The 13,693-nt window shown below is 43.7% G+C and overlaps 1 protein-coding gene across 10 annotated transcripts in view; it reads left to right on the top strand.

The window, feature by feature from the left end:
• Positions 1–13,693, top strand: part of LIMS1 (LIM zinc finger domain containing 1) — a 124,081-nt gene that overhangs the window by 83,722 nt on the left and 26,666 nt on the right. Inside the window, exon 1 of one of the 10 annotated variants that reach the window (XM_036352472.1) lies at positions 8,051–8,219. The exons of 7 other annotated variants lie outside the window; for them this stretch is intronic. The gene's annotated coding sequence lies outside the window, so the exon portion shown is untranslated. Of the gene's footprint in view, positions 1–8,050; positions 8,220–13,614; position 13,693 lie in introns of those variants that run through there. 2 more of the 10 variants (XM_036352473.1, XM_036352474.1) reach the window with 2 other exon arrangements.

The following is a 13,693-nucleotide window of genomic DNA, read 5'->3' as shown; positions in this document are numbered from 1 at the left end:
TTTGAATTTATATTAGTTCACACAAACACTCCATCCATGCTTTTGTTCCGGCCCTCCGGTCCAGTTTAAGAACCCATTGTGGCCCTTGAGTCAAAAAGTTTGCCCACCCCTGGTCTAGGTTGTACTTTTTTTTTTTTTAAATATATTTTATTGATTTTTTACAGAGCGGAAGGGAGAGAGATAGAGAGCTAGAAACATCGATGAGAGAGAAACATCGATCAGCTGCCTCCTGCACGTCTCCTACTGGGGATGTGCCCGCAACCCAGGTACATGCCCTTGACCGGAATCGAACCCGGGACCCTTCAGTCCGCAGGCTGACGCTCTATCCACTGAGCCAAACCGGTTTCAGCGGTACTTTTATTTTATAACCTAATCCTTTATTCCTAACTAGTTTCAAAAGCATACACAATTGTTTTAAGTGGCTAAGTGAAACGTGTTTCGTGTTGAATAAAGGGCCTATGAGGTTCTAAGAACAGAGTCCTGACTTTAGCCTCTTGTATCTGTCTGGGTTCGATTAGGAGAGAACTACATAGTAATTTGAATGAGTAAGGTTTAGTATAAAGATAGGAAGAATTGTCAACTCTAACAGGAGGCTGAGGTAATAAAGGATTGGCTAGTAAGACGTAGAACATTCAAGGTTATAGGAATAGCAGCTACATGGAGCTGAGATAGAATGTCACACCCCTGCATGCACACACTGTGGAGGCTCACAGAACGGCAGAGAAGTTGCTATGGTGCCAGGCCAGTGAAACTTGCTACAAATGTCAACTTGTAGGAGACCCTCCCTCTGGGGTACCAGGAAGGCAGTTCCTGTGAGGTGTCTCACCAGACGCACTCCACTACAGAACTGCTGAGAGTGGGGGAGGGTCAGTGTGCTGTGGTCTGCCACACACCGTAAGAGTCTGAGGCCACCTGCTGCAAAACCACCAGGGAAGCTGCCTGCCCCTGGCTGCTTCTGGTGCCATGCCTGTAAGAGCTGGACCACCGACAAAGCTGTGTGTGCTGCAGGAGGCTAGTGCAGAAGAAAGCCCTATGCTCAGGAACTTGCCAAGTGAGCACATGGGACCAGGATGCAAAAACATTTCCTCCAACAGGTCTCTTTAGCGCCCTCTACTGAAAAGCCCCAGTGCAGCAAAGGAGAACAACCACTTGCACAGAGCAGGCAGTAACTCTGTAACTGGCACACCAAAGATGTTCCATCAAGAAAATGAGTGGGTCTGTCTGCAGTCATAATTATCATGCTTTTATATATTACTAGAGGCCCGGTGCACGAAATTTGTGCACAGGTGGGGTCCCTCCACCTGGCCGGTGATCAGGGCCAATCAGGGCCATCTCGTCCAGTCCCGATCAGGGCTGGTGGCTGGGGAGAGACTGTGGGAGGGCTCCAGGGTGTGTCCAACCCCATCTGGCCCAGTCCTGATCAGCCGGACCCCAGCAACAAGCTAACTTACTGGTCAAAGCATCTGCCCCCTGGTGGTCAGTGCACATCATAGTGACCAGTCATCATAGCGACCAGTCGGTTGACCGCTCGGTCAGACACTTAGCATATCAGGCTTTTATATATATAGATTGTAACTCATGGCGTGGAATGCTTGGCACGCACTTTCCCTCCAGCCCCTGGTCTTGGAGACCTCATGTCCTTCCAAGGCTCTGCTCACCCTCTTCAGTTGCCACACGAAGTAAATTGCATTGTGTGAGTGGAAACCCTTTGCAGGCTCCATGGGTGTGTCTTTACTTCACTGCAGTTCTGATTATCCCAACATAAGGAGAGACACCCTCATTATCAGGTAACACCATCATGGTAAGACCCCTGCTCAGCCTACTGCAGCAGTTTTAACTAGGCCATGGGCCGCCCTAGATGGTTTGGCTCAGTGGATAAAGCCACTGCCTGTGGACTGAAAGATAACTGGGTTCAATTCCGGTCAAAGACACATTCCTGGGTTGCGGGCTCTATCCCCAGTAGGGGGAGTGCAGGAGGAGGAGATCGATTCTCTCTCATCATTGATGTTTCTGTCTCTCTCTCCCTCTGCCTTCCTCTCTGAAATCAGTAAAAATATACAGTATTAACAAAAATAAAAATAGCCCTAGCTGGTTTCGCTCAGTGGATAGAGCACTGGCCTGCGGACCAAAGGGTCCCGGGTTCGATTCTGGTCAACGGCACATGCCTGGGTTGCTGGGTCAATCCTCAGTAGGGCCTGTGCAAGAGACAGCCGATCAATGATTCTCTCTCATTGCTGATGCTTCGCTCTCTCTTCCTTTCTAAAATAAAAAATATATATATATTTAAAAAATAATTATAAATAAATAAATATAACTAGGCCATGAATCAAACATCACCACTCTCCATCCAGTCCCCTTACACCCTCTTTTGTCTTTGCTCCCCGCCCGCCCCCCCCCCCACACACACACCCTACACACACACAGACTCTGATGGGGTCTGTAAAATGGGGTCAGGATTTCTACTTCAACCAAAGACGATGCTTCTGCACAGCCCTCCTTCCCTGCCCATCTCTGTTCCCAGTCCTGTGGGGTCTCTCCCTCCTTCCTCTCCATCTAACTTGGTGGGCCCTGCTCCCCCCCCTCCCCCTGTGACCTCCTGTCTGCAGCCTTCCCCTTTCTCCTCCAGTGGCTGAGCTCCCCAAAGGCGGGGCGGGGCGGGGCAGGCCTTGCCGTGGTGCGGAGCTGCAGCAGGCCAGCCCAGACAGGGCCTGGAGGAGAGCTGGGGTGACGGGTCAAGAGGAGGAGGAGGAGGAGGAAGAGAGGGAGGGACGGACGTGGAGCCTGTCCCTTGGGAGAGGCACCGGGCTCCTCGGCTGCCCCGACCCAGCAACTTTTCTAGGCCCCTGCGCAGCTGTCACCCTCCACTCCTCGCTGCCTCCTGTTTCCTTTCAAGTTTTGGACTCAATTTCTCTGACTCAGCCCCGCCCCCCTCTCTGCTGTGTCACCACAAGCCCAAGGCTGCCCCTTGGCCTTGGGCAGGTGCGCCTGTCCTGTCGCCCATAATGGTGCTACCCGCTCTCCTGGAGTAGTTAGTGAAACTTAACAAATACAAAGAAGCAGCTCTGAAGATTATAAATTGCGCAGTGGGAACACCACAGGCTGCAGAGGGCTGTGCAACCGGGGTTCGGGCCAAACTCTGGGAGCTTCCTGATGGCTCTCACCTCACATCTCCCTTTCCAGTCCAGCCCACCAAACACCCACAGCAAACTAACCTCTCGGTTGGAGCATCTGCCCCCTGGTGGTCAGTGCATGTCATAGCGACTGGTCGAGAGGTTGAACTCCCAGTGGAACTTCGGTCGAGGGGACAATTTGCATATTAGGCTTTTATTATATAGGATTGCCAGATTTTTTAGAATATGGCTTCTTGAGAAGAGCTAAAGGAATTGAACGAAGAGTTTCCCACCTAACCCTATAAACTGCTTTCAAAAACCCAATTTCCTCCTGTGACAGAAGATGGTAAGCTCAATGGGAAGAGAGAAGGGCTGAGGACAGGAGCCAGAATAAGAGGAGAAACATGCAAAAGACACATGGGAGAAACTGAAGACCTGGGATGTGTTGGACACTATTATACTGACAGCCATAGGTAGGCCTCTTGTGGCCTCCTCTCATTTTCACTGCTTGAGGTCACGCATATGGGAAAAACTAAGTCATGGTAGCTAAAATAATTCCTTGACTTTCTATATACACTTAGTGAAGCTTGAAGTTAATGAAAGAGGAGGAACTTTTTAAAAGTTAGCAAAATACAAATTTCAGTTCTGCTTAATCCTGTCCAATATTTTCAAATGTTGCTTAATACAGTAACATATACATGAAAGCATGTCCTATGTTAAAAAGAAAACAAGTGGGAATGAAATATATGTAGGTTTAAATTTGAAAGGATTGTTTTTACTTGACTTGAGTAAAATGTTTTTTCTGTCCTTCCATACTGAAATTCTCGTTTTCGTTTACCTTATCATTGAGGAAAGTAGACCTCACGTTAAACTTAGTCAAGAAATAAAAACTCCTGACTTCCCCTACCAATTTAGCTGAAGGTCAGTGCTCAGTGAGCTGTTCCTAGCTGAGTCAGAACTAAATTAAGGATATAATTAGAGCCAGAAAACTTGGTGCTGGCAGCCACCACAGTGTCTGAGGAGCTCACAGATACACTAGAAGAGTTTCCCTGTGGGCATTCTCTTAAGTCAACACTCTTTAGCTAATAATACTGTTGTATATTTGAAATACAAGTCTTTCTTAAACTTGTCTATTTGGTCAGGACACAATATATCTTTTTGAAAAGACGTTTAGGAGTGAGAATATGTGTTAATAGGTCACAATACAAATGCCAGAAAGAAATTATTTGAATAACAGGAGCTGCTACAGAGACATTTGCCAGTAAAGATGTTTAAAAATTGAAAAGTTGAACAGTCTATGAAAGATAATTTTCAGAATGTTTTTTCAGTTGACCAAATACTGCTTATTTGAGTGACCATGGGATGGGGATTCAGTGAGAGAAAATTTGTGAGAGAGCTTATAGATTTCACACTGTAGTGATGATAGTTAAATTAGTTGCCTTTACTTGGAGGAGGAAGTCCTCTGAAGTCCATGAGCTCCATGGAACTTGTCTGAGCTCCTGCAGAAGGAAGCAGCTCACCAGCACTTGTCCACATGTTTTTTTGGATGTATCACCCAGTACTAGGGATGTTTGATCATCATAATATTAAAAGTAATTCTGAGCAGTCACCTTGCAACAATCCTGTTTTTATTTAAAATCATATATTAAATAGTGATCAAATGTTAAAGTGCTTATCTATAGTTGGCAGAAATATCAGTGAGTCTTCTCTGACTTTTATTAATTTTCTGCAGTAAATTACTTTTGGGCTGAAGGAGGTAGGGAAATTAAACATCAAACAAAATGATGGTCCTGTGAGCTCATATTTTACACACTTGGGGCTTGCAAAATTGGGGCTGCCCCATTGTTCAAATTCTTCGTTAGTTTTCTGCTATTGATGATTTGGGCTTTTCTGCTACACGTTCTGCTGCTTTCTTAGCCTAGTGTTGTACCTGCCTATGGTGGGTCCCTTCTGTGATGAGAATGTCTTTCTGCCCTTGAGGCAGGCAGCTAGTTGCAGTTAGTCAGGTCTGCTGTGTTCGTGTGGACAGGAGGGGTCACAAGCCTTGAACTCTTTTTAAGTTTTCTCTGCACATGATTCAGAATGTACCTGAGTAAAAACAGTTGCATGGAGAATAGAAACACTGTGTTTTAATTGTTGGTTTTAGGACTAAAAGTGTGCCTTCTAGTTTACATACTGAAATATTTCAACCTGAAATTGAAATATTCACTCATTTTTTATGAGGGGTATGAACATTTCTTAAAATACCACAAAGGTTGGGGTGCTAGAACTCTTCTGTCTCCAACACTAAAAATAGTCTAACTTTAGGTGAGTTTCCTTTGAAAGGGTGTTACAATGAAGATGGCAAATCGCCTTCTCTGATCACAGCCTCCTTGTCACTGCTGGATTGGTCTGAGTATTTGGGATGAGATGGAGCTGAAAAGGGCAGTTGATAGTGTATAGGGATCATTCACTCCCTCTTCATTTGTGTTAGGTGCTAAAGTTTTTCACTTAGTCTCTTCAGTTATTTCTAATATACTCTAATGGGGCCCAAAAGGCTCTTCCTTGCTTTGATCATGATCCTGAAAAGCAATGCCAGTGGAATTCAGTTTTCTTCATTTTAAATTTGAGCTGTGCACGTTATTTCACTCTCACTGTCTCGCCCCTGTTGTAATGAATACTTACTTTTTGCTTGTGCAATCAGGAATTGGGAAACAATTTGAACAGACAGAGCAAAATGTCATATTCATTGCAATCCATATCCTTTTCTCACCCGTTTTTGTCTATTTCCTCACCGTCTGTAAAAAGAAAACTGCATTTGCCCAGGAAGCTGGGAAACAGGAAAGAACTTTCCAGCTCCATTATCTTTACTTGCATGTTATGATTGTTTTTTTTTAGTAACAAGGAAAAATCAGATTAAATTTTCCATGTGAGTGGGATTGAGAATCACAGTGAAAGTAATTTATTTTACCATTGGTAATTTAACCAAGCCATCTCAACAATTTGAATACCCCAGCATTCATGGAAGCCTTTGATTGACATTAGAGATGCTTCATGCTGTTAGTTAGGTTATTGCCAAGTGTTTGGTTTAGCCATATTAGAGTCCCCTGGTTTTGTTTTTTTTGTGTTTTGTTTTTTAAATATATTTTATTGATTTTTTACAGAGAGGAAGGGAGAGGGATAGAGAGTTAGAAACATCGATGAGAGAGAAACATCGATCAGCTGCCTCCTGCACACCTCCTACTGGGGATGTGCCCACAACCAAGGTACATGCCCTTGACCGGAATCGAACCTGGGACCTTTCAGTCCGCAGGCCGACGCTCTATCCACTGAGCCAAACCGGTTAGGGCTAGAGTCCTGTGTTTCAATGGCATTTGCTCAACATGTTCACCTTGGGTTTTAAAAATCACATAGATGAAATATTTGGTAGTGATGTACATAATTCAGTAGTTGCTATTTGAGAGAATTTTAATTTAGAAATACCAGTTATTAAAAAGTTGATTTTTAAATTTGGCAGTGCTCATGATTATATCCCGGCTTTAAGTATTCAAGTTCCCGGGATTAATTGCAGTTTATTTTTGTATGATAGGTCTAAAAACGTTATTTACCTCTGGCTATGTGTTGTATCAGTGGAATTGGTTTGGGCTGGAACCATGGGATTTCAGAGGGGTGGTGCACCCTACTGTAATCCCCCAGATTACAGTAGGACCTAGCAGGTAATCCCCCAGAAATCCCAAAAAAGGAAGAAATCCCCCAGACAGCCCTGAGCAGTGGAATTGGTTTGGGCTGGAACCATGTGTTGTATCAGTGGAATTGGTTTGGGCTGGAACCATGGAATTGGTTTGGGATGGAATCTGAAGCTCTGCAGCACTCTTTGTGGGACCCAGAGTGGTCAGCTTAACATCAGAAACGCTGTGTGTGGCTTGGCATCTAACAGGCTGTTAGGGGCACTCAGCAAGGGTCCTAGTCCTACCTGCTATGGTTTGTATCTCTCCCCCAGAATATTTTGGATCTGATGGTGTTTCTGGCAGGAAAATGAACATGATTTACAATCACTGGACCTAATACAAATTAAGGACTGTAAAGAATATTGTAAGGCAAACAAACAAATAAGAACCTGACAGTTCTACATCATCATCATCATCTTCTCTGCTGACATCATTACAAGACCTGTAATATGGTGTAATAAGACATGCCAGTGGCATCCTTATTCGTGATAAAGACCAAAAAATATTAGCTCACCTAACTTACAGGATTAGCTGGGAATCAGATACAAAGAGTTCTAACTAAATTCCAGCTCCTATTAACTCTTGCATACATCAATTCACTGAATACATTATTGAACTCTTAGTATGTGCCACTTGTGAGGAGAGTAAGTTAAACATAGTTCTTTATTGCACTAATTCAGAATCCTGGGGAAGGAACATAGGGCACATCTGCAAGTATGGCCTGGGCATCGGGATGCTCCTCAGAGTGTGCCAGCAGTGCCACCTCACCAGGAGCTTATTGAAAACAGAATTTCTAGGAGTGGGGGATGACATGCTCTCCAGGAGAGGCTTATGCTCACCCAGGCTGAGAAGCACAGCGTTAGTGTTGTTGAAGCCCAGCAGCAGCCAGCAGCGTACATGGCTATTTCTTTCTCTGGAGGCCTGCCAGACAGCCCTCTCTTCCTGTAGTAGAGATTACAGCCCATTGGAAGCTGTTCAGCAAAGACTGCGTTGCTATTTTTTTGTGATGTTTTCTAGAGCTTCCAAAATGCCTCTGTAAATCAGGACTTTCTTTATTGCTGGAGCTCTTAATGTGAAGGTCAGCAAGCCTGGGGCTGACGTGTGTGAGGACAGTGGGAGTGACCCTGGCACGGAAGAAGGGGAGGCCTGGACATTGTTTCTCTGGTCTCCTGTCCCGCTGCTCTCTGCCCTGGGCTCCAAGCTCCAGAGCACCCATGATGGCGTTCCCGAGTAGGGTGCACCACCCCTCTGAAATCCCAAAAAAGGAAGAAATCCCTCAGACAGCCCTGAGCAGTGTCCGCCAGGCTAATGGCAATGAAGACGAGAGGGCTGTATCCAAACTGCAGCGCAGGCAGAGTGATGTCAAAGTCTACAAGGAGTTCTGTGACTTTTATGCGAAATTGTGAGTGTCTCCTTTCCCAGAGTTCCTTCTTCCAGATGTCTCCTACGTGGGCTCTGAGCAGGGGCTGCCAGGGTGGGGCAGCAGGCTCCAGCAGACAGCTGGGTTGCCTGGTCATGTACGCTTGTGCTGGCTGAAGTGCAGATGTGAAGGAAAATGCTACCGTTAAAGTCATAGTAGTGATAGCTTTGTCTTCAGCAGGCTCCTGATAATAGTACACTTCACTGTGTAGTCCAAGAGGGAGGTCTATGGTTTTCTTTGATAGAATTATAATAGAAAATGTTTATACTCTAAAACTCCCCACAGATAAGGGACAGGTTAGGAAATTGAAAAATGAGTTACAGGCTGCTGATAAAAATACAGACTTTTGTTATGTTTAACAATCAATTTAAAGTATGCTAAGTGGGTTTCTTAATACTGTCTCTAGGGTAGTGGTTCTCAACCTTCCTAATGCCGCGACCCTTTAATACAGTTCCTCATGTTGTGGTGACCCCCAACCATAAAATTATTTTCGTTGCTACTTCATAACTAATTTTGCTACTGTTATGAATCGTAATGTAAATATCTGATATGTAGGATATATTTTCATTGTTACAAATTGAACATAATTAAAACATAGTGATTAATCACAAAAACAATATGTAATTATATATGTGTTTTCCAGTGGTCTTAGGCGACCCCTGTGAAAGGGTCGTTCAACCCCCAAAGGGGTGGCGACCCACAGGTTGAGAACCACTGCTCTAGGGGCATTGAAGGAATAAAAAAGGATGTTGTGTAACTTGCAAATATATATATCATGCAGTTAACCCTAGAATTTTGTCTGATGCATATTATTAAATGGGTTTTAGCAAACAGTTTATTTTTTTAAATAGTATGGAGTAGTATTTAGACCAACTCATGCAAGATTGTTTGACCTTATACAAATTGTAATCTTGGAATTATTGCAAATTCCCAGTTAGTCATTTGAGAGTTAAGGAAGATTTGACTGACCTGATTTTCTATTTCCATGAATTCATTCTGTGTGGTATTGCAACAGATGTCATTTTCACAACTCATAAAGAGTTCTTTTTAAGCATAATTGGGCAGTTATAATTATACTGTAACTAAAATGCTTGGTGAACTCTCAAGATGCTTTTTGGATTTATACATTTTTTTGTATTTTAACACCAGAAAATTTGTTTCACATATACTTTGGTAAGTGAGGCACTTAAATAATGAAAAACTTTATGATGTTAAGCTTTCTGTGTGTGCCTGATTTTTGGAAATAGATCAGCTGAAACAGCTGTGACTAGCCAGTTAGTTATGAAGATTCCATACTAAAGGCATATACATACATATATATAATAAACATATATCTATAGCCCTGGCCGGTGTGGCTAAGTGGTAATATAGCCTCAGTTGTGCACCAAACAGTCATGAGTTCGATCTTGGCCCTGTGAGTGAGGCAAGCAATCTATGTGTCTTTCTCACATCAATGTTTCTCTCTCTCTCCTCCCCTCTCCTCTCCTCTCCTCTCCTCTCCTCTCCTCCCCCCACACCCCTGCCCCACCCTCCTTCCCTTCCAGGCTCTCTAAAAATCAATAGAAAAAAATTTTATATATATATATGGAGAGAGAGAGCGAGAGAGAATCTGCCCAATGTATATATTCATTGCCATCAACACTTGTGTTGAAAAATTTTCTGAGAAATTAATTTATTATAGCTAACCAAATGACAGTATATCATTCATGACTTTAAAAAAGTAACTTTTATTATGTGTATTAAATCTAAAAGTCAACTCTTTAAAAAGTACATATGTCAATGTAGATTCATCCATTATAACAAATGTGCCACTTGGATGTGGGATGTTGGTGATGGGGGAGCTGTGCATGTGTGGGTCGGGGGCTATATGGGGAATCGCTGTTCCTTCCACTCAGTTTTTCTGTGAACCTAAAACTGCTCTAAAAAATAGTCCATTAAATAAGCAATCAAACAAAAACATAGTGCCAGAGGATCAAAGTCAGAAAGAAAAGGGAAATGTAAAGAGTTTAGTAGGTTAGTGAGATTATTGGAATTTTTTTCCTGAAAATTTCGTCTAATGTACTGTTTCTTTTCCTTATTTTAATGAAAAGGAATACTTAAATATATATATTACATTATTTCTAAAACTAGTTTATTTTTCCTGTGGTAAAAGCAAACCACTATATGCTTCTTTTTATAATGTTTCTACCTATTTTCTAATTCTAACTATTTGAGTATTTTAACTTGAATGTAAACAGCAATTTTCAACCTTTTTCATCTCATGACACATATTAACTAATTACTAAAATTCTGTGCCAACCAAATTTTGTCAGATTGGCAAAAAAATATACATTTTTTTTGCCAGTCTGACAAAAACAGGTATAATTTTGATTCATTCACATTGGACAGCTATTGTTGTGCTGGCTGTAGTCTTATTTTTATTTGATAATCTTTTATTTATTTACTAGGACCCAGTGCACAAATTCGTGCACTTTGAAAGGAGCTGTGGGCCGCGAGGCTGCAGTGGGCACAGGGGCTGGTCTCAGCCCATCCTCCGCGCCCCTAGTCCCCTATCTGCTGGCAGCCCTGCTCCCACCACTGCTATTCCCACACACTGATGGCACTGGCCCCACTCACACCTGCTGACGGCATGGAGCAATTGGAGCTGGCGCCAGCATCGGGTGCAAGCGGGGCTGGCACCATCAGCAGGTGTGAGCAGCAGCTGCTGCTCCTATCACCCCTCCGGAGCAGGGGGAGGTGGAGAAGCCCTCAGGTGTGATTGGGGCTGGCAGCTGCCACTCACACCCGCTGATGGTACCAAGCAATCGGGACTGGTGCCGGGTGCCAGCAGCAGATGTGAGCAGCGGCTCTGGAGCCGGTTGCAGGGGCAGGCAGAGCAGTTGGTGCAAGAGACTGCTGCTGGCCCCAATCGCCCCTCAGGAGCAGGGGGAGGTGGAGAAGCTCTGAGGGGTGATTGGGGCTGGGGCCGGGAGCTGTAAGCAGGGCTGGCTCCAGCAGTAGGTGCAAGCCCTCAGCAGGACCACAGTGCATGGGAGCAAAGAATTTTCAGTAACCACCAGAGGCTCGCCCCGATGACAGCAATCAGCATCCTGCCTTGGTCTGGTGCCCCCGCTCACCTGCTCCACCATTCCACCGCGGCCAATGCCCACCATGTTCCACCACTCTGCTGCCTGATGCCAATGTCCGCCATATTCCACACGTGCCCCATGGTGGTCAGCACACATCATAGTGACTGGTTGTTCGGTTGTTCAGTTGTTCTACTGTTTGGTCTATTTGCATATTAGGGTTTTATGTATATAGATTTAATCCTCACCAGAGGATATATTTCCATTGATTTTTAGAGAGAGGGAAAGATAGAGTGAAATATCAATGTGAAAGAAACACATAGATTGGTTGCTCCTGCATGTGCCTCCACCAGGGCCAAGGCCAGGGAGGTGCCTGCAACTGGAATTGAACCCAGGACCCTTTGGTCCACAGGCCAGCGTTCTACCCACTAAGCCAAACCAGCTAGGGTTTATTTGATAATATAAGGGAAAAGAGATCAGTGCCCCTGACTAACTAGTTAGGTACTGCATGTTTCAAATTCTTGTAGCACACTGGTTGAAAATTGCTATTCTATAGTACATACATCAATGACAAACATTTTGACCTTGACCCTTGAGATTTTGTTTTATCAATATTTACTGTATCAGAAAATAAATATCTTAAGTATTTATTAGTTCACTTAAAACATCAATTTCAGCCCTGGCCAGTGTGGTGAAGTTTGTTGGACATCGTCCTGTGCACCGAAAGGTTGCTGGTTTGATTCCCTGTCAGGGCACATGCCCAGGTTGTGGGCTGGATCTCTGGTAGGGGACACGCAGGAGACAGCCAATCGATGTTCCACTCTCACATTAAAGTTTCTCTCTCTAAAAAAATCAGCTGAAACCGGTTTGGCTCAGTGGATAGAGCGTCGGCCTGCAGACTGAAAGGTCTCAGGTTCGATTCCAGTCAAGGGCATGTGCCTGGGTTGCGGGCACATCCCCAGTAGGAGATGTGCAGGAGGCAGCTGATCGATGTTTCTCTCTCATCGATGTTTCTAGCTTTCTATCTCTCTCTCCCTTCCTCTCTGTGAAAAATCAATAAAATATTTTTAAATAGTAATCTTGTGCAATAGTATTAATAAACATTAATATTAATTTTTAGTGACAAAAATAAGTGTTTTTAAAACAAGAAACACTTGGTGGGAAGTATAGCACTGTGTTACATTTTTGCAAATATCATTAACCTCTGTCTTAATAAAAGACAGTTTCTCATAACTGCTTCTGCATTCATCCTGTTGTAACGTATTGTTTTCTGTAAAATCTGCAAAGGAAAGGTGGTGTTCCATAGAGATGTGATTGGAAAAGAAGGACCTTTTGAATATCTAAAAGGGTCACAGTGGGCCCTAAATTTTGAGAACCACTGAATTAAGACATTCCAGGATGGTCTTATTTTCTAGCTTTTTTGAAATTCCATTAAAATCATTGAGAATTTGGTGAATCTTTTGAAAGGGTTTATAATTAACTAGAGGCACAAAATTTGTGCAAGAATAGGCCTTCCTTCCCCCAGCTGCCAGCACCGGCTTTCCTCTGGCACCCGGGACCCAGGCTTCCCTCGCAGCCCTGGCTTCGTCAGGAAAGGTCATCCGGAAGGATGTCCAGTCTAATTAGCATATTACGCTTTTATTACTGTAGATAATAATGCTTTATATTTGAGTAGCATCTTCTGGTTTTCACAGTGGTTTTATATACTTTTTCTTATTTCATCTTCAAAACAGTACCAAGAAGTATCCAGGTAGGTGTGGGCTTACCATGCTTCATCCTGGGACACCTGTGGATTAGTCAGGAGAAAGGAGGAAGCACAGCCCTTTCTAGAGCTTTGCTAAAACTCCCACAGTTTGTCTGGCTTATGGCAAAGCCAGGTGAAGAAGGGAATTTTACAGATTTTTCTTCCTAACCCACAACAATTTTGAAATGACAGAGTAGAAAATTTATTTTAGTGTGAGGTGTAAGCAAGGTTTGCCAAGTAGTGAGGCTGCCTCCCTTCCTCCCTTTCTCCTTTTTTTGGGAGGGTTGGGGTGGGTGGGGAGGGAGTTAATTCTGCATTTAATCCTATGAAGTTAAATTGAGTGTGATTGTTATGAAGTTATAAACATGGTACTGAGTAAGTTATGGCAAAGCTACAAAATAGGAATACTGTTCTTTGAAGCATTTGGGGGAGAAAGGCAAAGTTGTCTTCCATTGGGGTGGAGTGAAGGTGAAACAAGGTTATTTGTGAAGACATTTGTTAAACAAACAGCAAAACAAGGCCTTAATCTGTCTGTGAAATGGAGACTCTCCTTCCACCTGTCTCACAGGGTGGTGGTGAAGATTCAGAACGTTGGCAGGAACTTGATCAGATGGTCAGAAGCTGCACCAGGGGACCAGACACACAGG

This window comes from Myotis myotis, unplaced genomic scaffold (assembly GCF_014108235.1).
Source record: "Myotis myotis isolate mMyoMyo1 unplaced genomic scaffold, mMyoMyo1.p scaffold_m19_p_2, whole genome shotgun sequence".
NCBI classification, from domain to species: Eukaryota; Metazoa; Chordata; class Mammalia; order Chiroptera; family Vespertilionidae; genus Myotis; species Myotis myotis.
This window is presented reverse-complemented; position numbering and strand designations above follow the sequence as displayed.